Raw genomic sequence first — 20,432 nt, 5'->3', positions numbered from 1 at the left:
AACAAATCTGCTCCTTAATGTGGAACACAGATCACTTTAAAAGGTGGAAAAAGTGATGGGCACGCGGAGCGGGGAGGCTGGCTGTGATTCACACTGGAGAGCACACACATGAGATGCCACCCCCCGACGTGGGGCAAGTGTGTCCCTCTGCTAAAAATCAAATGCATCCAGGCTGAGAAAATACAGTCCGAGGCTGGCAAGGCTGTGCAGTTACCCAAGTTTGCACTGATGGAAGGAATAAGATGTTCCCTTCCCCTCCTGTTCCCAGACAGGCACGTAGCAAAAGTTAGGAGAGGAACAACACTTCTTTATTTAATTTTTTTTCTCCTTGACATGCGGGAATGTCAAGGGAGCTGGTTTAGCTCATCCTGGAATTGGGGAAAGTTAACGCGTTTGAATGGAGAAGTGCTAAGATGTTTGAAAACTGGGGAGACTGCTGAAAAATGGAAAGGGAATGAATGAATGACAAGGGGTGGCGGGAGGAAGCGTGAAGCCCTGTGTTAGAAATTCTGTCATACCCTTGGTCGTGATCTACCTCCCTGCAAAGACCAGGGTGGTGTGAGGGTATGTGGTTGTGGATGGCAAGCTCATTTTCCTGAGCTCTGGGAGCTGGGTCAGTATCTCTGGTGCTACAAAGTCAAGGGATGGCACTAGGGAGGTCCATAGAATCATTTTGGTTCAAGAGACCTTGTTGTGGATGGCATTTTCCTGAGCTCTGGGAGCTGGGTCAGTATCTCTGGTGCTACAAAGTCAAGGGATGGCACTAGGGAGGTCCATAGAATTATTTTGAGACCTCTAAGATTATCAAGTTCAACCATTAATCTAGATTGGCCAAGTCCCCCACTAAACCGTGTTCCTCAGCACCACATCTGCACATCTTTTAAGTACCTCTAGGGATGGTGACTCAACCACTTCCCTGGGCAGTCTGTTCCAAGGCTTAATAACCCTTTAAGTGAAGAAATTTTTCCTAATATCCAGTCTAAACCGTCCCTGGTGCAACTTGAGGATGTTTCCTCTTGTCTTATCTTGGTGCAACTTGAGGCTGTTTCCTCTCGTCTTACTGCTTGTCACTTGAGAGAAGAGACTGACCCCCACCTCTCTGCACCCTCCTTTCAGGGAGAAGGTGTTCACCCCAGGAGCCTCCTTTTCTCCGGGCTGAACAATCCCGGTCCCCTCAGCTGCTCCTCATAAGACTTCTTCTCTGCACCCATCCTTCACCAGCTTCATTGCCCTTCTCTGAACATGCATCTGGGCCTCAATGTCCCCCCTGTTCCCCCCCCAAAACCGGACACAGTATTCCAGGTGCAACACCATCAGTGCTGAGTATGGGGTGATGATTTCCCTAGTCCTGCTGGCCACACTTTTTCCAATACAAGCCAGTGATGATTTCCCTAGTCCTGCTGGCCACACTCTTTCTGATACAAGCCAAGCAACACCATCAGTGCTGAGTATGGGGTGATGATTTCCCTAGTCCTGCTGGCCACACTTTTTCCAATACAAGCCAGGACTCTATTGGCCAATATTGCCCAGGTCCTCTTCTGCCAGGCAGCTCCAGCCAATCTGCCCCCAAGCCTGTGTTGCTACAGGGGGTTGGTGTGACCCAAGAGCAGGACCTGGCACTTGGCCTTGTTGAACCTCATCCCGTTGGTACAAGCCCATCGATCCAGCCTGTCCAGATCCCTCTGCAGAGCCATCCTACCCTCCAGCAGATCAACACTCCCAACCCTCTTGGTGTTGTCTGCAAGCTTACTGAGGATGCCCTCCATCCCCTTGCCCAGATCATTGATAAAGATGTTAAAGAGAACCAGCCCCAACACCAAGCCCTGGGAAACACCACTCGTGACCAGCTGCCAACTGGATTTAACTCCATCCAATACAACTTTTTGGGTTCAGCTAAACCAACCATAACCAGCCAGTTTCTCCGGGAGAATGTTGTAGAAAACAGTGTGAAAGGCTTTACTAAAGTCTAGCCTTTCCCTCGTCTGCTAAGCATAGCTGTGTCTCTGCTCTGCCACCGCATTTCTACATGACTTTGAAGAAGTTCCTTAGCTCCCTGAAACAGCCCTCTGGCTGGAGACATCTCCCTGGCCTCCACGGAGCTCCCAAACTGTGTGGTTATGCCCCAGAAACAGCACTATATGAGCACAGTAATTATCCAACCATAAATACTGATTTTTTAAAAAAATTTTTTTTAACCAGTAAGTAATGGGGTAAAGCCAGAAGTTTGAGAAATGCAGCATTCCTCCCCTGAGAGCATAAATGAATCATCCCAGCAACCAGAAATGAGCTGAGAGTTTCCCATTGCACCCGCTGGAACCGGAGTGGCTTTGGCCACCTCCGCTCCAGACGGTTTTGGCCCCTTTGCCTGGTCAGGAAACCAATTTGGCTTCAACCCTTTCCCTCCCTGGGCTCCAGTTGGAAAGGGAGGGCTTTGCAGACCCAAGAGGGATGGTGGCAGGGTGTCTCCATGATTAGTCATAGCCACCAGCTCGGCAAGAGCATCACTGTGTGCAAAAGCCCCGGGGAGCTGAGGGCAACTGAGGTTATAGAGGGAAAGGATTGGGAAAGGCAGAAGGGAGCTAGGATGGGGGCTGTGGAGAGGGGAGGTGGCTCCATGCAAGGCTGGAGAGCCCTTGGGGAAAAAATATCTGATGTTTGGGCCATTTTCCTCTGCACAGATGAGCACAAGAGGATGAGGATTGTCCCTGGAGCCACAACAGTGCTGGAGCAGCAAGGGCATTCCCAGCAGTGGGGCTTGAGTGGGGTGGACAAATATCTCGGGCCAGTTTATGGTACCTCGCCTTGAGGCAGGAGGGGTGAGGGCTGCTACCAAACAGCCCCCAGCCCTGGGAGGGTGCTTCTGGAGCAGGAAAGGGGCAGTGAGACACCACCTTAACCAGGCTCCTTGCAGGAATGGGAATTCATGCACCCACCTCCTTGTGCCCAAGCAGCTCCTCAAACCTCTACGTGCCCTCCTTGGGGCAACCACCCCACTGCTTCCCAGGGCACCCCGCTCCCCATCCCACCGAGTTGCTGCTGCAGTGATTTCAGGGCATCGGAGGTGAACCCCATCCAGCAACGGCAGCGGGGGAGATATTCTACTCAGTGCTTTTGAATTAATTTAATTCTCTTGCACTGGTGGGACCAGAAGTGTCCCCGTGCACCTGTGGTGCACGTTGGATCAGGGAGGAGGAAAAGGAGAAGGCTCCCGGTGTGAGCAAACCGGCTGCATCCCTTCCCTTTCCCAAGCACAATGCGAGCTTGGGAGGTATCTTTCCTCCCAGGACACCCCTCTGGGATGGGTTTTGCCCCAAATTCATTGAAAACCCCCCCAAAGGGAGTTGGAAAACTCCCAAAGGACCCTGCTGCAGAGAGGAGATGTAGGAGAGGTTCCCGCGTGGAAAGCGACACTTACCCCTGAGCGAAATCCCACTCGAGGAAAAAAGAAAAAAGTTGCCTGTTCCAAGGTTTTTGGTGTTTTTTTTCCCCGCTCTTCACCCTTGCTTCATGGTGTGCTGGCCCAGCTCAGCCTTCTCCCTGCTCGGTGGGGGTGAAGGGGGGAAAAATGGGGGTGTGCTGGTGCCTGCGAGGCAGCCGCCGTGGGTCTGAGGGAGGCTGGAGGAGGCAGCTGGCGTGGGACAGCCCAGGGGCTGGGCGATCTGGCTTCACAAAATGAGATCCAGATGCTTGTGTTGGCTTTCCTGGAGCTGAGGTCAGAGCTGCTCATCACACAAGTTGGGTTTTTCCCTCCGCCCCTCACCGTCCTCCCCCCCCCGGCTCCTGGTGGGGGGAGCTCCCTGAGCTGTGTGGCTTCCCCTTCCTGTGCTGCCCCCCTGCTGCCTATTTAACGATGCTTTTTTGGTCAGGAAGGGCTGGATTTGGGATGTTTGCAGGAGTCGGGAGGTGCCAAAGGGACCATACAATAACCCAAGTGACGCAGGGCTCCCGCGCAGCTCCGCTGGGAGATGCTCGAGGCTGCAGGAAAGCTCAGCTTCTCCCCCAAAAAACAGTGACAAGCATCAGCAGAGCAGGAGAGAGGCAGTTTCCTATTTAGGTCTAACAGGGTATTTTTTCACCTGCCCAGATGGGGAGGCAGAAGTGGGGGGGGATTGTTATAGCATAATTTATAAATTTGCTCCTTAGAAAAAACAGTGACAAGCATCAGCAGAGCAGGAGAGAGTCTCTCCTTAAAGCAGTTTCCTATTTAAGTCTAACAGGGTATTTTTCACCTGCCCAGATGGGGAGGCAGAAGTGGGGGGGGGATTATGTTATAGCATAATTTATGAATTAGCTCCTTAACATAAGGATAAATATCTTAATATATACATAGCCTAGTGAAAAGTTTCGTGTAGAAGTTTGAAAGTTGCTGACTGGTGATATTTTTAAATTTTATTTTTTTCAAAATCTGTACACTGTGAAAAAAATTATCTTTAACCTTTTATTAGGCAGAGCCTCTCCGGCAGATCTTGGGGGGGGGGGGTAATTTTATTCCTCTGCCTTGAGTGACAGCGTGTCACTGGCCAAAGTTAAATATTTCCGTCTGGGCTGGGTCGTGTTTTGCAAGAAATCATGGTATGGAAACATCAATTCTTCTCTCTTGCCCTTGTTTGGTTCCATATAAGGCTGGAACTGAGATGGTGTCCCTGGAATTAAGTAGTCAAATTCTCTTCGTTTCAAAGGGGGATTTATGATGTTTGCTCTAGGTTTTGTGCTGCTGGAGAGACTAGCCACATAAAGAAATAGCTGGAATGCTTCAGGAATGCTCTGAGCCCTTGAACTGGTGCAAGAGCTGGTTTTAGAAGTGATGCTTGGCTGGATGCTTGCAGAGAAGGAGCCCCAGCCTCGCAGCAGGACCCAGCACAAACATCTCCAGCCTCATGGCCAAAAGCAAGTAGGGTGTCATGTCCTTGTCCCCCCTTCTCTCCCCCAACTCCATATCTGGCAAGCTGGAGCTGAAAGGCAGGGTGTTCCCAAATAATAAATGTGCCTGGCAGAGGGAGCTGCAGCTCCTCGCTGGGTGTCATTGAGCAGATGAACAGGGGATAGTGGAAAGAAGGTCCATTGGAAAGCAGTGACAAAGACCTAACAGTGGCCAAGATGGGTGAGGGACAGCTGCTAAGGGATAAAACACATAGGGTGGAAGTGCACTTCACTGGTGGAAATGTCCAAATGAAATTATTTTCCTTCTAAATTTTAGTTGTGAGGGGAAGAGCCCCACCGGGATGCTGCAGTGGCACCAGGGCAAGCTCAAAAAGCAGCAGCACGTGGCCGTGGGTGCTCTCACCCCGTTGCCAGCTTCCTACTGCACAGGCAGTGTGCTGCTGGAGAGACTAGCCACATAAAGAAATAGCTGGAATGCTTCAGGAAAGCGCTGAGCCCTTGAACTGGTGCAAGAGCTGGTTTTAGAAGTGATGCTTGGCTGGATGCTTGCAGAGAAGGAGCCCCAGCCTCGCAGCAGGACCCAGCACAAACATCTCCAGCCTCATGGCCAAAAGCAAGTAGGGTGTCATGTCCTTGTCCCCCCTTCTCTCCCCCAACTCCATATCTGGCAAGCTGGAGCTGAAAGGCAGGGTGTTCCCAAATAATAAATGTGCCTGGCAGAGGGAGCTGCAGCTCCTCGCTGGGTGTCATTGAGCAGATGAACAGGGGATAGTGGAAAGAAGGTCCATTGGAAAGCAGTGACAAAGACCTAACAGTGGCCAAGATGGGTGAGGGACAGCTGCTAAGGGATAAAACACATAGGGTGGAAGTGCACTTCACTGGTGGAAATGTCCAAATGAAATTATTTTCCTTCTAAATTTTAGTTGTGAGGGGAAGAGCCCCACCGGGATGCTGCAGTGGCACCAGGGCAAGCTCAAAAAGCAGCAGCACGTGGCCGTGGGTGCTCTCACCCCGTTGCCAGCTTCCTACTGCACAGGCAGTGTGCTGCTGGAGAGACTAGCCACATAAAGAAATAGCTGGAATGCTTCAGGAAAGCGCTGAGCCCTTGAACTGGTGCAAGAGCTGGTTTTAGAAGTGATGCTTGGCTTGATGCTTGCAGAGAAGGAGCCCCAGCCTCGCAGCAGGACCCAGCACAAACATCTCCAGCCTCATGGCCAAAAGCAAGTTGGGTGTCATGTCCTTGTCCCCCCTTCTCTCCCCCAACTCCATATCTGGCAAGCTGGAGCTGAAAGGCAGGGTGTTCCCAAATAATAAATGTGCCTGGCAGAGGGAGCTGCAGCTCCTTGCTGGGTGTCATTGAGCAGATGAACAGGGGATAGCAGAAAGAAGGTCCATTGGAAAGCAGTGACAAAGACATGGCAGTGGCCAAGATGGGTGAGGGACAGCTGCTAAAGGATAAAACACATAGGGTGGAAGTGCACTTTGCTGGTGGAAATGTCCAAACCAAATTATTTTCCTTCTAAATTTTAGTTGTGAGGGGAAGAGCCCCACCGGGATGCTGCAGTGGCACCAGGGCAAGCTCAAAAAGCAGCAACCCATGGCCATGGGTGCTCTCATCCCGTTGCCAGCTTCTGCCCCGTGTCTTTTCCAGCCTTTGGGTTTTCAGGCTATCTCCTCTCCTGCGCATCTCAGCCCTACTGTCACCTGCGTGAGGTGCTCAGCAAGAATTACATCCACCAAGTCAGGTCCAGTGGTTCCAGTTTGCCACCACCAGTGGACAACAGTATGGTTTGGTCATACGAGCTCAATGGCAACTGGGAGCTGTATTGCCATTAGTCCAGATAACCTCCAAAAAACAGTTTTCTGCATAGCAAGTGAAGGAACGCAGGAAAACGTTTTTGTTTTTTTTTAATTGACTGGCAAAACCACCAAGAACAAAACACAGGAAAGCTCCAGGCACCCCAGAACAGTAGTGAAAAACAGCCAAGATAGAGGATCAGAGATAAATAACGTACAAATATTGGCAAAATGTGTATGACCTGCAGTGTATGCCTATTGCAGCTCAACAGAGAACATATTTAACTTGGAAGTTAATGTTTATTCTTTTTTTGCGGTGCAGAGATTGTCTTAATATGGTTTTAATATTGAAGTGACTTTTACCGAGTGCTCCAATAATTAAATGAGACTATGAGAGGTCTCGAGTTCTCATCTGACTGCCTTGATGACTGTATTAACCAAGCTGAAAGGTTTTCCTTTTCCAAAAAGGGGCTTTGTAGCTGGCACACAGGGGGAGAGCAGCCAGCCAGGATGCTGAGGGTGTTTTGAGGTGGGGTTATTATTATTTTATTTTTTTTCTCCTCCTATCTTTGTGTTCAGGACCCACTGCAAAGCGGTCCCCATCCACCATGGCAGCAACAGGGAACCTGGGCAGGTCCCCGTTCTGGGTGTGAGTGAAACCCCCGGGGAAGGGGTGACATCTTTCCATCCCCAGACACCAAACAAAGCCTCTCTGATAATTAGTTAAAGGCTGAATCGCATCGCGTTGGTAGCTTTTAGAGACAGCTGTTGGTCTGTCTCTGTTGGTTTAGCAAGATTTCCTCCCTGGTGTATTAATAACTAGACGTGAATAATGCTATGAGTCAGGAAGAGCATTTTGAGGAATCCTCTTTCCACCCACGATACAAAAAGCTCTGTGTGCTCTTTCCTCGCCCAAGTGCAGAGGGGGACCTTACAAAAAGCTCTGTGTGCTCTTTCCTCGCCCGAGTGCAAAGGGGACCTCGACATCCTCCCATCCCTGGAATAAAGCTCTCAGCTTGGAACCCTTAAAAAATAAAGGGGTGAAATTTTGCAGTTCACTTCTGAGTGTGGATTCACTTCAGCTGGGGCATTTCTACCCCCAGTTTAAGAAATGTATGGATTTCCCCTGTGTGTTTCACACAAGCACAGAGCGGCTGGCTCCTGGTCACGGGTGGGTGAGGACACCCAGGAACATCCCATCTTGGCTCCGTCCTTGAGCACCATCTGCTGGCTTTTCCTCCAGGGACTTCTCCAGCATCCACCAAACCCATAGTCACCTTCTTTCCCTCGGGTAAAACCTGCTCCTGCAAGATGGGGCAGCGGATTACTCTGAAATTAGCAGATGCCACCAAAGCCAAAGGTTGCTCCCTTGTTTTTCCATCACCAGCCTGAGCCCACCAGACTGGAGCCGTGGGGTCTGGCCATGGCCCTTCCACCCCCGTTTCAAAGAACAAGCTCTTTCTCCTGCTTGCAAAGCAAGACAAAGAGCTGCTCTGCCAGAAGAAGGGCAGGGTTGCGTTTTCATTTTGGTCGCAATAGATGGTTTTCATTAGTTCCAAAGGATTTGCCGTTGCTTTTGTCCAAATACTTCTCCCCCCACCACCGGCACCCCGGTTAGGAAGTGGGCCAGGAAATATTTTCTGAAGCTTTTTCTTGGTTCTGGTTGTCTCCTACGCTTTCTGTTTGTCTGTCTGCCTCTGTGCAAATGTCTCCTGATGGGGTTTTTTTTGTGCCACGTTGGATATCGTGCTCTTACTTTGAAACAGGCCAGGGGCAGGAGCATCTCTAGGGCATGCAGAGAAGGTGGGGAGAAAGGGAGCTGGGAAACTCAGGGTGGGAATTAAAGCAAGAGAAGGGCCACTGGCAAAGGAAATAAAACACTGCTGCAAAATCCCCCTCTCATCCTCGAGAATGAAGTTGTGAGGCAAGGCTTTTGACACAGCATCCTCATAGGTAAGCTTAGCAAGTGTGGATTAGAGGAATGGACTGTGAGGTGGATTGAAAACTGGCTGAAGGACGGAGCTCAAAGGGTTGTTTTTAGGGGCACAGAATCTAGTTGGAGGTCTGTAACAAGTGGAGTCCCCCAGGGGGGACCAGTCCTCAATATATTCATCAATGACCTGGATGAGGGGACAGAGTGTACCCTGAAAGTTTGCTGAGGATACAAAACTGAGAGGGGTGGTTGACACGCTGGAGGGCTACGCTACCATCCAGTGAGACCTGGACAGGCTGGAGAGCTGGGCAGACCTGATGTACTTCAATAAAGACAAGTGTAGGGTGCTGCACTTGGGGAGAAATAACCCCCTGCACCAGGACAGGTTGGGGGCTGACCTGCTAGAAAGGAGCTCTGAGGAGAAAGATCTGGGAGTCCTGGTGGACAATAGGATGACCATGAGCCAGCAATGTGCCCTTGTGGCCAAGAATGCCAATGGCATCCTGGGGGGCATCAAGAAGAGTGTGACCAGCAGGTCAAGGGAAGTCATCCTGCCCCTCTGCTCTGCCCTGGGGAGGCCCCATCTGGAGCACTGGGTCCAGTTCTGGGCTCCCCAGTTCCAGAAGGACAGGGAACTGCTGGAGAGGGTCCAGCAGAGGGCTACAAAGATGATGAGGGGCCTGGAGCATCTCCCTTATGAGGAGAGGCTGAGGGACTTGGGTCTTTTTAATCTGGAGAAGCGAAGGCTGAGGGGGGCTTTGATCAGTGCTTAAAAATACTGAAAGGGAGGGTGTCAAGAGGACGGGGATGGACTTTTTTCAGGGGTGCCCAGGGACAGGACAAGAGGAAATGGGCACAAACTTTATATTGGTGCATTCCCAAAGGTGGTGCTGGTGATCTCTCTGCCACTGGCTGTGCCATTACAGGTAATTTCTCTGCCCTGTCTCAGCTCCTTATCTCCAAGATAGTGGGGTTTGCCTCCCTGGCTTATGTGAAGGGCAAAAAATGGGGGTCAGTGCAACTACTCCAGGGGAAAGAGGTATCTTATGGAGCTGGGCACAGTTTGGGGTCTTTTCATCTTGCTTCCTACAATCTTGAAAAGCAATAGCAGGAAAAGCCTGAAGAATGAAACTGGAAATCTCAGCATCTGCCCTGTGACAGGAGGAAAAGCCCTTCCCAGGAGAAGAAATTGTTTAAGCTTAATAGAAAAGTGGTTTCATTCCTTTCTTCCCTCTTAAGCGTCATCATTTAAAACCAAAGGTGAAATAAAACCTTCACCTAGCGGGGCTTATTAGGAGTTATTTTTCTTCTTATTATTAATATATACTATTATCAGAGTGATTGAAAATGTATTGCTCTGTGCATCTTTTTTTATTCCTCAAGTCAAGCTCTTCAAAATTTCTGTGTGCGTCAGAAAACATGTTGCTGTTGATAAATCAGTGATTTCTCAAAAGGTTGTCTGTTTTACTGGATCCTTTCCAACTGAGGCAAACTGCTAATAAATCACAGCAACAGGCTCCCCCCCAAGAGGAAGCAGTAAAACTTAACCTACCCCAGGGCTGCATATATTATCTGAGGGTATATACTCTTAATCTGCATTTGTATGGCCTTTAGGAGAGGTTGAAACTCAAATGAAGAAACTTGGAGCCCCGACCAACTGTATCCTTCAGGAAGCTCATCTGCTGGAAGAGCTTTCTGGGGTTGTGATGACAAGGAGCAAACTCCTCTCAAATATGTAAATAACGTGAATAATTTCCCCTCTAACACAGCGCACAGTTTGCAGGTCAGTAAACTGTAATGAGAACCATGATGCTCAGCTTCTAGGAAAGATGCAAGCTGAGCTCTTTTTCAGAATAAAAGATAACTTGTGGAGGATGTGTGAGATGTGATTTGGCCAGCGTAGACCTCACCAGCCATTGCGTTGTGTCGCTCCTGGTTTCTTGCATTAGATCCTTCCAGGTGATGCCTTGCAGAAGGAGATCAAACAGTCTTTCAAAAAGTCTTGGCCTCTTCCAGGTGATGCCTTGCAGAAGGAGATCAATCAATCTTTCAAAGTCTTGGCCTCCATCAGGGAGTGCAGTGATAGGATGAGGAGTAATGGTTTTAAACTGAAAGGGGATAGATTCAGATTAGATATCAGGAAGAAATTTTTCACTATGAGGGTGGTGAGACCCTGGAACAGGTTGCCCAGAGAAGCTGTGGCTGCCCCATCCCTGGAGGGGTTCAAGGCCAGGCTGGATGGGGCTTGGAGCAACCTGGTCTGGTGGGAGGGGTCCCTGCCCATGGCAGGGGGGTTGGAACTGGATGATGTTCAATTTCCCTTCAAACTCTGACCATTCTATGTTCTGTGGCAACTTCAAAGTCCTGTGCTGTGTAAAAAAAGCTGTTTGAAATGGGCGTGATTTCAACGGTTCGGTGAAATTTCTCATTCTGTGATGGAAACGACTGTTGCTAATAACCAGGGGGGAGAAGTGAGGTGTCTTGAGAAGAGCTGGAGTTGGGGAGAAGCCAGAAATACTGCCCACGCCGGCGGGATGATGTCAGGGCAGATGAGCCAAAGAGGAATTATAGGGAATTATTTATACCCATGAATGAGTGTTATGTTAGTCGGGAAGATACAGAGGGGAGAAGACCTGAGGGTTTGCTGTAGCCAGTTCGTTGGAAACCTGTGGTCATTCTGCACCAGTGACAAATGGGGAAAAAATTGTGTGTTATCCTAAGAGGGAGAGGACAGCACTGGAACTGAAAAACACTGTACTAATGCATATAGATATATATATCCTGGCTATAGATGGCTCACATGGCATGTAATACCTTAACTGAAAAACACTGTACTAATGCATATAGAATAGATTTATCCTGGCTATAGATGGCTCTCATGGCATGTAATACCTGTGTCCCTGCTAAATCCTGGGGAGAATTAACCCTATGGAGCCAGGACACCCTATTAAAGGAATAAGAATATATATTTTTACCTTGCCACGTGGGTTTTTCCATGATAAATAGAGCTTTCCACAAACAGCTCTTGCTCGCAGGCAAGGTGAGAACAAAGCCAGGGGGAGCAGCAATGCTTGGAGTCTCAAACACCCCACGGGGATTGGGACCCACACCTCGACCTTACCAGGGCTGCTGCTTCTTCCCTGGGGCACCAGGTCCTTGATCAGAGCTCACCGTGTTTTCCTGCCAGATGATCTGACAGAAACGCTGCTTCTTTTTAAACTTTGGAGCCGGTGCTAAGTTAAACAGGCTTAATTTGGCTGTGAAAATTGGCCTGCTCCCCTGAATTGAAGAGAGCTGTGAATTAAGGGGAGGGGGAGGAAAAAAAAAGTACATTTTGCTCAAGGTCATCCTGTGGATTTGAGGTTGGATCCCCATTCCCTTCTCCATCTCTCACGTCATACAGTTTTGTGTTTTCCTCCCTCCTTTGGCTTCATCTCACACCTGATAGTCCCTGTCTGGTCTCTTGGGCCTTAATATAGGACATATATTTTCTTTCCTGAGGGTGTAAGTAAGCAGGAGCTGACAGGGTGCTGGCAGCAAAGTCTGGGGAGGGTTGTGGTGGGAAGAGGTGGCTGCTGCTCCCCAGGACACCACGGATCTGCTGCAACATGGAGGGTGGCAGCATATTTCCTGGTGATAACAAAAAGTAGTGTTAATTACTGAGCATCCTCACACCATGTCACATCATGGCATTGCTGTTGCTCAGGGTACCCCAGGGTGGGATGCACTTGTTTCTCCTCTTCTCCATGGGGGGACCCTTGCTGTCCCCAGCTGGGTGGCACTGGTCTCCTCGTGCCAGGGAGCCCTGCTGGGTGGGCACAGGGGTCCAGGCTACATAATCTTGCTCTCTCCTTTATAAACATCCTGTCATTTGATGGGGAGCTGATATAAACAGCGTGTCCGCATTGGAGCTGTTTTGTTTGGAATTAGCCTTGAAAAAGTAAAAACAAAACGAAAAACCCCAAAAAAACCCACCAGGAAATAGCATGTATGCGGTCGGTATGTATTTATTCCTCAGGGGCTTGTCTGTGATTTGCACCAAGCATATGGAACAACTTGTGCTTGAGATGTTTGTGTCTGAGGCATCTGGAGATACTGAGTTTCTAAGGAGGAGGTAAAACCGTGTTGTATCCACGGTGCCATTCACTGCTTTGGGTAGGGCTGACGAGGCATCGTTTGGGAGACACTGATTTTTCCCCTGTAAATGGCTGGAACTCCTTTGGAAGCTAAAAAGCTAAGGCCTCTGCCCAAATCCACCTAGAAACTCAGCTGAAACATGGGTGCATTTCTGGCTGGTCTGGGCAATTTTCGGAGCAACATAACTTTCTGCATGAGCTGCATCAGGGATGCAAACACAATCTCAATCTTTAATCAGATATTTGCTTCAAGAAAAACTCTGAGTTCCTCAGCACTGTCAGGTTACTCACATGCAAACCAGTAAGTGAGTGGGATTAACTTCAATACCAAATTAAGGTCTGGCAGGGGTGGGGAAAAAACCAAAATTAATCTGATAAAGCTGCACAAATGACCGGATATAATCCCCACTTAAAATCTAGGTACAATGGGTACCAAAAAAAAAAAAATTATTTGCCTGTAGGAGAAGAATGCTGTCTTGCTGAAGTTTGTAAGTTTGGCAGGTGGATTTGTTGTTTGTTGCTTCTTTTTAGTATTTTTTTTAAATTTTCCCCACTAAGGGAGGCAGGCTGGCTTTGTACAGCCAAAGGAGGAATTGAGTCTTGAGTCTCTTTGTCCTGTAGCTCAGTTTTGGGGAGCAAACATCGACTGCAGAGGCTCAGGAGGTTATTACCCTCCTCGCTGCAGCTGGAAACATCTCCCAGTTACTGGGCAACCTCTGCAGCAATGAACGTTTCCCCAAATTTAGGCATCTCTGGGGGCAGTTGCCTCCTTCTGCCAGCCCCTGGGCTGGAGATGTCCCTGGATGTGAAAGATCAACCTCTCCTGGGGCAGGAAGAGGTGGGGATGGCTTTGTGTGGTTACCGTTGCTGTTTATCACCCTTTCCAACAGCTCATGGCAGAAATGAGTGGAAAAAAAGCTTTCAGTGCTCCATATAAAACCCGGAGCCAGCAGCCTTGCCAGCCTTACTAATGCGTCCTCCGTCAAACGTCTCATTCATTCATTCTGCGGCGGGGACACGTGAAAAATGGCATCATTTCCTCAAGGCAGAAGAACAGAAGGCTTGTCCTTAAAAAATCCCCACGCTACCTAGCAGCAAGGTACTTGTCAACTATAAGCAAGCTGGCATGGGGCTGATATTTATTATTTTTTTTTATGGGACTGAGCATGTACGCAACTGAAACTCGGGAGGAGTGAGCCTGAGGGCCAGCAAAGCCTGGTGGAATTGTTCTGTGGTCCATAAATAACATGGCCAGGCACTCTTGTCCCTTCCCTGTGGGATGGTGCATCACCACTCCTAGGGAGGAGGCTGTCTGGAGAGGGGGAGGCCATGGCAAATGATGTTCTCTCCTCATTTCTTGCTCCCAACCCACTCTGTGTCATGGGTTTGCCCACAAAGGCAATGGCAGAGTCCAGCCCAGTGCTGGTAGTTTCATCCATACCTGTTCTCCAAAGCTAAAATGCTGGGGGTTTTGAGCATACAGAGGCTGATCAGCTTTCACAGGGGATGTTTTGTCCTCTTGTGAGCAAATAGCCTAATTCAACCCCTTCCAGACATATGTAACCTCCATTATCTTGTCCCAGTCTCAAGCTATCTTCAGGCAGAGATGGGTTTAGTGTGGATTTTCAAAGTGAGGATGACTTGGAGCTGTATTGAAGGTGAATATGGTGGGGGCTGTCCACTTTCCACCAGGTAATGCTTTGTTTAGGTAAAAAGGTGGAAACTTCAATTTTCTTTTTCCACTCTGCTTTCCCATTTGGGGGTTTTGAGCATACAGAGGCTGATCAGTTTTCACAGGGGATGTTTTTCACAGCCTAATTCAACCCCTTCCAGACATATGTAACCTCCATTATCTTGTCCCAGTCTCAAGCTATCTTCAGGCAGAGATGGGTTTAGTGTGGATTTTCAAAGTGAGGATGACTTGGAGCTGTATTGAAGGTGAATATGGTGGGGGCTGTCCACTTTCCACCAGGTAATGCTTTGTTTAGGTAAAAAGGTGGAAACTTCAATTTTCTTTTTCCACTCTGCTTTCCCATTTCTGGATGGCCACACTCAAAGGGTTGTGGTCAATGGCTCAATGTCCAAGTGGCGGTCAGTGATGAGTGATGTTCCTCAGGGGTCAGCACTGGGATCAGTGCTATTTAATATCTTTGTTGGTGACATGGACAGTGAGATAGATTGCACCCTCAGCAAGTTTGCTGATGACACCAAGCTGTGTGGTGGGGTCATCACGCTGGAGAGAAGGGATGTCATCTAGAGGGACCTGGACAGGTTTGAGAGGTGGGCTTGTGCAAACCTCATGAAGTTCAACCTATCCAAGTGCAAGGTCCTGCACCTGGGACATGGCAATTCCAGGCACAAATGCAGGTTGGATGGAGAATGGATTGAGAGCAGCCCTGAGGAGAGGGACTTGGGAGTGTTGGTGGATGAGAAGCTCAACGTGACCTGGCAGTGCATGCTGGCAGCACAAAGCCAACTGCATCCTGGGCTGCATCAAGAGAAGTGTAGCCAGCAGGTCAAGGGAGATGATTCTACCCCTCTACTTTGCTCTTGTGAGACCCCACCTGGAGTCCTGTGTCCAGCTTTGGAATCCTCAACACATGAAGGACATGGACCTGTTGGAACCGGTCCAGCAGAGAGCCGTGAAGATTATGAGAAGGATGGAGCACCTCTCCTATGAAGACAGGCTGAGAGAGCTGGGGTTGTTCAGCCTGGAGAAGAGAAGGCTCCGGGGAGACCTCAGAGCAGCCTTCCAATATCTGAAGGGAGCTCCAGGAGAGCTGGGGAGGGACTCTTTGTCAGGGAGTGCAGTGACAGGACAAGGGGGAACGGTTTTAAATGGGAAGAGGGGAGATTGAGATGAGATACCAGGAAGAAATTCTTTGCTGTGAGGGTGGTGAGACCCTGGAAGAGGTTGCCCAGAGAAGCTGTGGCTGCCCCATCCCTGGAGGGGTTCAAGGCCAGGCTGGATGGGGCTTGGAGCAACCTGGTCTGGTGGGAGGGGTCCCTGCCCAGGGCAGGGGGGTTGGAACTTGATGATCTTTAAGGTCCCTTCCAACTCTAACCATTCTATGATTCTATGATTTTGGTAAATGAGGTGGGTTAGCAAGCATTTATTTAACACTTGGGTGTCTCTGGTCCTCCAAACAGAAAGGAGGCAGAGGCACCACCCACAAATTCCAGCATTTCTTTCATTAGTTTCCTCTCCCAAATCACGGTTAATCTGCGTTAGGTTTTCTCCCTGCCTTCAGAGCAATGTAATACTTTTGAAGATTATTTTTTTTTTGTCCTCTGGCACTAGCATCTTTGATTCCTCAATCCACCGAACTTATTGTTCTTGAATTAGTAAGGCTCGTATCCAGCCTGGCCTCCGCCGACATGTGGTTTTGCTTTGTGGAGCCTCGTGCCAGCAGCATCTCGCAGGGAGGATGAGTTTTCTCTCGCTGCCTGCTGTCAACGTGGGAGCAGCTTTGGCAGAGAGGGGGTGGCAGGCACAGTGGGGTGATGGACTTCCCCAGATTTTGCTTCGTTTGCAAGGAAAAGGTACAGGTAGCAGCAACGAGGGCAGGTATGTGGTGAGTTACTGTTTTGGTTGGTCCCACCAAGAAAGTGAAATGCTGGTAGGTTGCTGGCTGTCCCCAAATGATTCCTAGAGTGAGTCAGATATGAAGGTAAAAGCTAAATGAATTTGTTGCCCTCAAACACAAGGCTCTGGAGATGCCTGATCCTCTGGCTAACCTTGTCCCAGGCTCTCCACCCCAGAAGTGGCTTTGGAGATGAGTGGAGCTTGTCCTTTCTGCCCAACTTTGAGGAAGCCTCATGGCAGGGCCAACTTTGCTCCTCACTCGAGGTGAGCGTGCCCTTATTTTGGGTGCCTATCCCAAACCTTTCTTGCTGTGCTGATTCGAGGTGAAGCTGTCACCAGCCAGAAAATAATTGTGCTATATATTGGGTGGCTGTGGTCCCTTTTTTTGCCTGAAAGGGAAGCATTATCCACTATAAACAGAATGCTGCTGGAAGGCTAGGGTGTAAGCCTTAATGCACAAACCTTTCTAACCCAAAATCATATTGAAGACAAACATATAGAAAAAGAAAGCAACTTGCAGCTATCTCTGGGAGGAGGTGAGACAAGCACCCTGCTGATGGGTTGTCCAGGAAGGTTAAATTCCCCCATATGCCCCACCTGCTCCAGCTTCTTGTGCTGGTCTCACCACCACTGGGCTGTCCCTAACCTTCTGCCTCAGTTGAGGGCACCTTTGCTGGTGACAACAGCATTTTGGATGCTAATGATGTAAGGATGGACCTGCCAGCACCCTGCTGGGGGTGAATATATGATTAGACTGTAGCTGATAACCTGTCTTTTGCTGAAGACCTCTCCAGTGCAGGGGATGGACCTTGGAGGCTCAAAAATGACGGAAAAGACCGTATCCTGCAAAAGCACAGCCCAGGCTGCAGCACTGGGACCTGAGGCTCTCCATCAGTTTCTCCAAATTGCCATTTTCCCCCAGTTTGTGCACACACGCCAGAAAGTGAGCTTTGGCAGGGCATTTACTTGATGCCCAGACCAAGGAGGTCTACCATATGACAGCTCATGATCTAGTCCAGGATGCCACAACATCCTGGACATCCTGCACCCTCTTCACCTCCAAACCCTGGCACTGAACAGGCATAAAAATACCAGTTGGTACCCCTGGTTCAATGGAGGATGCTGGGGGCAGAGAGCAACCTGCTGTGGAGCTAACACCAAAGGATTATATTATTTATTTTTTTTGTGGATCTGAAGCACTGGTTCAGTAATTTGACCTCCTCCTCCTCTGCTCTGCAGCAAAGGGAGGCTTTGGTGGAGCAGGAACGTGCAGCGATGTACGGAGTACAGCATGTACACGGCTCTTGCTGACAGCAGCATGTTCTCACTAATTTCTCTCTTGATCTATATTCTCCAGCAGGCTGCCACTAACATCCGCCTCGCCGTGCCACAGAGGAGCGCAAGCCCTCCTCCAAAAAAACATCTGGTCGTCTAGTTTTGCCAGTTCTCTGCTCTGCGAGTCCCTGGATCGAATTAGAACGATCGAGGGCTGAATGAAAAGCCATTGTATATGAAATAATTCTTTCCCCCCTCCTGCTGAGACTTATGTCTTGGATGTCTGCAGGGCACCGATGCTTCCACCTCCCTGGAAGAAGGGCTGATCCAGCCAATGCCTTGAGAGTGGGAGGACTCTTTCAGGTCAGATGATGCAGTAACTGGATACCTGGCAAGGGGGGGATGCTCTCCCTGCACGTATGTCATCATCTTGGAAGCTGGATAAAACCCCCACGATAAAGGGAACAAGCTCAAAGGGTATTCAGGGACCACCTCCGTGTCCAACAGCTGGCTTTTGTGATGTTTTGGGGGCTTGGGGTGTATTATGTGGCTTTAAATTTGACCTATAAGGCTAGAGAGATGCAAGGTCCTGCATCAAGGAGTGTCTCAGAGGTAGTGTTCTCCTCCAGCTGTGCTTTGGTGGAGCCCAGGAGCAGTGTTTTGGGTCAAGGCTGTGCAGGGAGCTAGACACACATAGGGTGGGAAATTACTTTGGTCCCCAGGGGCTCTCAGTCCAAAGGACAAGGCCAAAGAGGTCAATGGCACAAAGAGAAGGGGGAAAAAGCTGCTTCTTCCCCCACCCGAGTATTTCACTATCACAAACTGGTGGCCCACAGAAACCAAAACAAAATTGGCCATAAGGTTTTTAACTCTGGTCGGGCAGGGGGGTATTTAAAGGGGGATGCTTCAGGAGAGTCTGGATCTACAGCAAACAAGCATCAAATCTTCTTTGGTATTTAACAGCAGGAGCTATTTTAATGTAAACAACCTGAAACTCTTCACGGAAATGCCAGTTTAGCTTGTATTCAACTAGGATGAGAAATACCAGAGAGAAAGGAGGAGATTTGTTTCTTTTTCCCCCCTGTAAGAGGCCAACCCTGGCTGGACTTCACCAGTCATGGGATAGCAGTTGGATTTTCCTTTTCTACCCAGAGAAGGAACAGGGAGGAGAAAAAAGATTATAAGCCCTCCCTAGAGGCTGGGAGAGCTTTCCAAAGGTAAAAAAAAAAAATGAGGGAGTCTTAGATATGGTGTTTGTTTCTTTTCTGTGGTTTAAGCTTTTGGGAGGGTGGGGAGGATACCTCTCGCTTGAGAGTACCTGGCAAAAGAGCTGTGAAAAACTTGTTTATGAAAGAGAAATGCTCCAGTGTCTTGAGTTATACACAAAAATCCCAGTACTGTGTCTCCAAGCTGGGGCAGTGGAGCACACAGAAGGTGTCTGAGCTCAGGAGGCCAGGCTGAGCTGCTCCCGGGCATCATATTGCCAGAGACAGGGGTTGCCTGAGGTTGCAAAGTGGGGGGATTTCTAGAGAGACCTTCTAGAAAGGAGGTCCTAGGTCTGGTTGACAGGAAGACGACAGGCAGAGCTGTTTGGTGGTGTCTGATGTGAGGCATGAACGCGGTGGTCCTGGCCCAGAGCTTGTTTGAGTGATGTTTTGGATGCTTCTACCTTTGGGTCATGGCCCGCTCTTCACGGAAATGCCAGTTTAGCTTGTATTCAACTAGGATGAGAAATACCAGAGAGAAAGGAGGAGATTTGTTTCTTTTTCCCCCCTGTAAGAGGCCAACCCTGGCTGGACTTCACCAGTCATGGGATAGCAGTTGGATTTTCCTTTTCTACCCAGAGAAGGAACAGGGAGGAGAAAAAAGATTATAAGCCCTCCCTAGAGGCTGGGAGAGCTTTCCAAAGGTAAAAAAAAAAAATGAGGGAGTCTTAGATATGGTGTTTGTTTCTTTTCTGTGGTTTAAGCTTTTGGGAGGGTGGGGAGGATACCTCTCGCTTGAGAGTACCTGGCAAAAGAGCTGTGAAAAACTTGTTTATGAAAGAGAAATGCTCCAGTGTCTTGAGTTATACACAAAAATCCCAGTACTGTGTCTCCAAGCTGGGGCAGTGGAGCACACAGAAGGTGTCTGAGCTCAGGAGGCCAGGCTGAGCTGCTCCCGGGCATCATATTGCCAGAGACAGGGGTTGCCTGAGGTTGCAAAGTGGGGGGATTTCTAGAGAGACCTTCTAGAAAGGAGGTCCTAGGTCTGGTTGACAGGAAGACGACAGGCAGAGCTGTTTGGTGGTGTCTGATGTGAGGCATGAACGCGGTGGTCCTGGCCCAGAGCTTGTTTGAGTGATGTTTTGGATGCTTCTACCTTTGGGTCATGGCCCGATTTTGCTTTCTCTGAACAGGATAAGGGGGTGGTCTCTTCAGCATCCAGAGCTGAGGCAAACATCTCCAGCCTTGAGGTATTATTTGAGGGGACGGAGGTGTTAATACACTTGGCAGATAGCTATTCCCACTGCAGGGCTGGCAACCAGGAGAGGGTGAATGGCAAGGCATCAAGATGAGCATTAGGGATGGATATTTCTCTTGGGGTTAATGTACAGATCAGAAAACAGTGCGCTTGGCTTGGGAGCAGCAGAAAGAGCTGCTTTTGCAAAGCAAAACCCCTTTTTTTTAATATATAAAAAAAGGTCCCTTTTCACGTGGCTGGTTTCCGTGCTTTTTGACTGTATTTTTTGCTGGACTCCACAAGGTGGCACAAGGAAACTGCTCTCTCTCTCCAGTGGAGCATCTCTGGCTGTACAGGCTCCCAAAACTGCATCTTTCAGCCT

The 20,432-nt window shown here is 49.2% G+C and overlaps 1 protein-coding gene across 2 annotated transcripts in view; it reads right to left on the bottom strand.

Annotated features, from left to right (window-relative positions):
• COL6A3 (collagen, type VI, alpha 3) overlaps positions 1-3,628 on the bottom strand; it is a 77,361-nt gene extending 73,733 nt beyond the window's left edge. Inside the window, exon 1 of one of the 2 annotated variants that reach the window (XM_014951716.1) lies at positions 3,416-3,628. The gene's annotated coding sequence lies outside the window, so the exon portion shown is untranslated. The remainder of the gene's footprint in view (positions 1-3,415) is intronic. The other variant, XM_014951715.1, reaches the window with a different exon arrangement.
• Positions 3,629-20,432: the final 16,804 nt, after the last annotated feature.

This window comes from Calidris pugnax, unplaced genomic scaffold (genome assembly GCF_001431845.1).
Source record: "Calidris pugnax isolate Ruff unplaced genomic scaffold, ASM143184v1 scaffold184, whole genome shotgun sequence".
NCBI classification, from domain to species: domain Eukaryota; kingdom Metazoa; phylum Chordata; class Aves; order Charadriiformes; family Scolopacidae; genus Calidris; species Calidris pugnax.
This window is presented reverse-complemented; position numbering and strand designations above follow the sequence as displayed.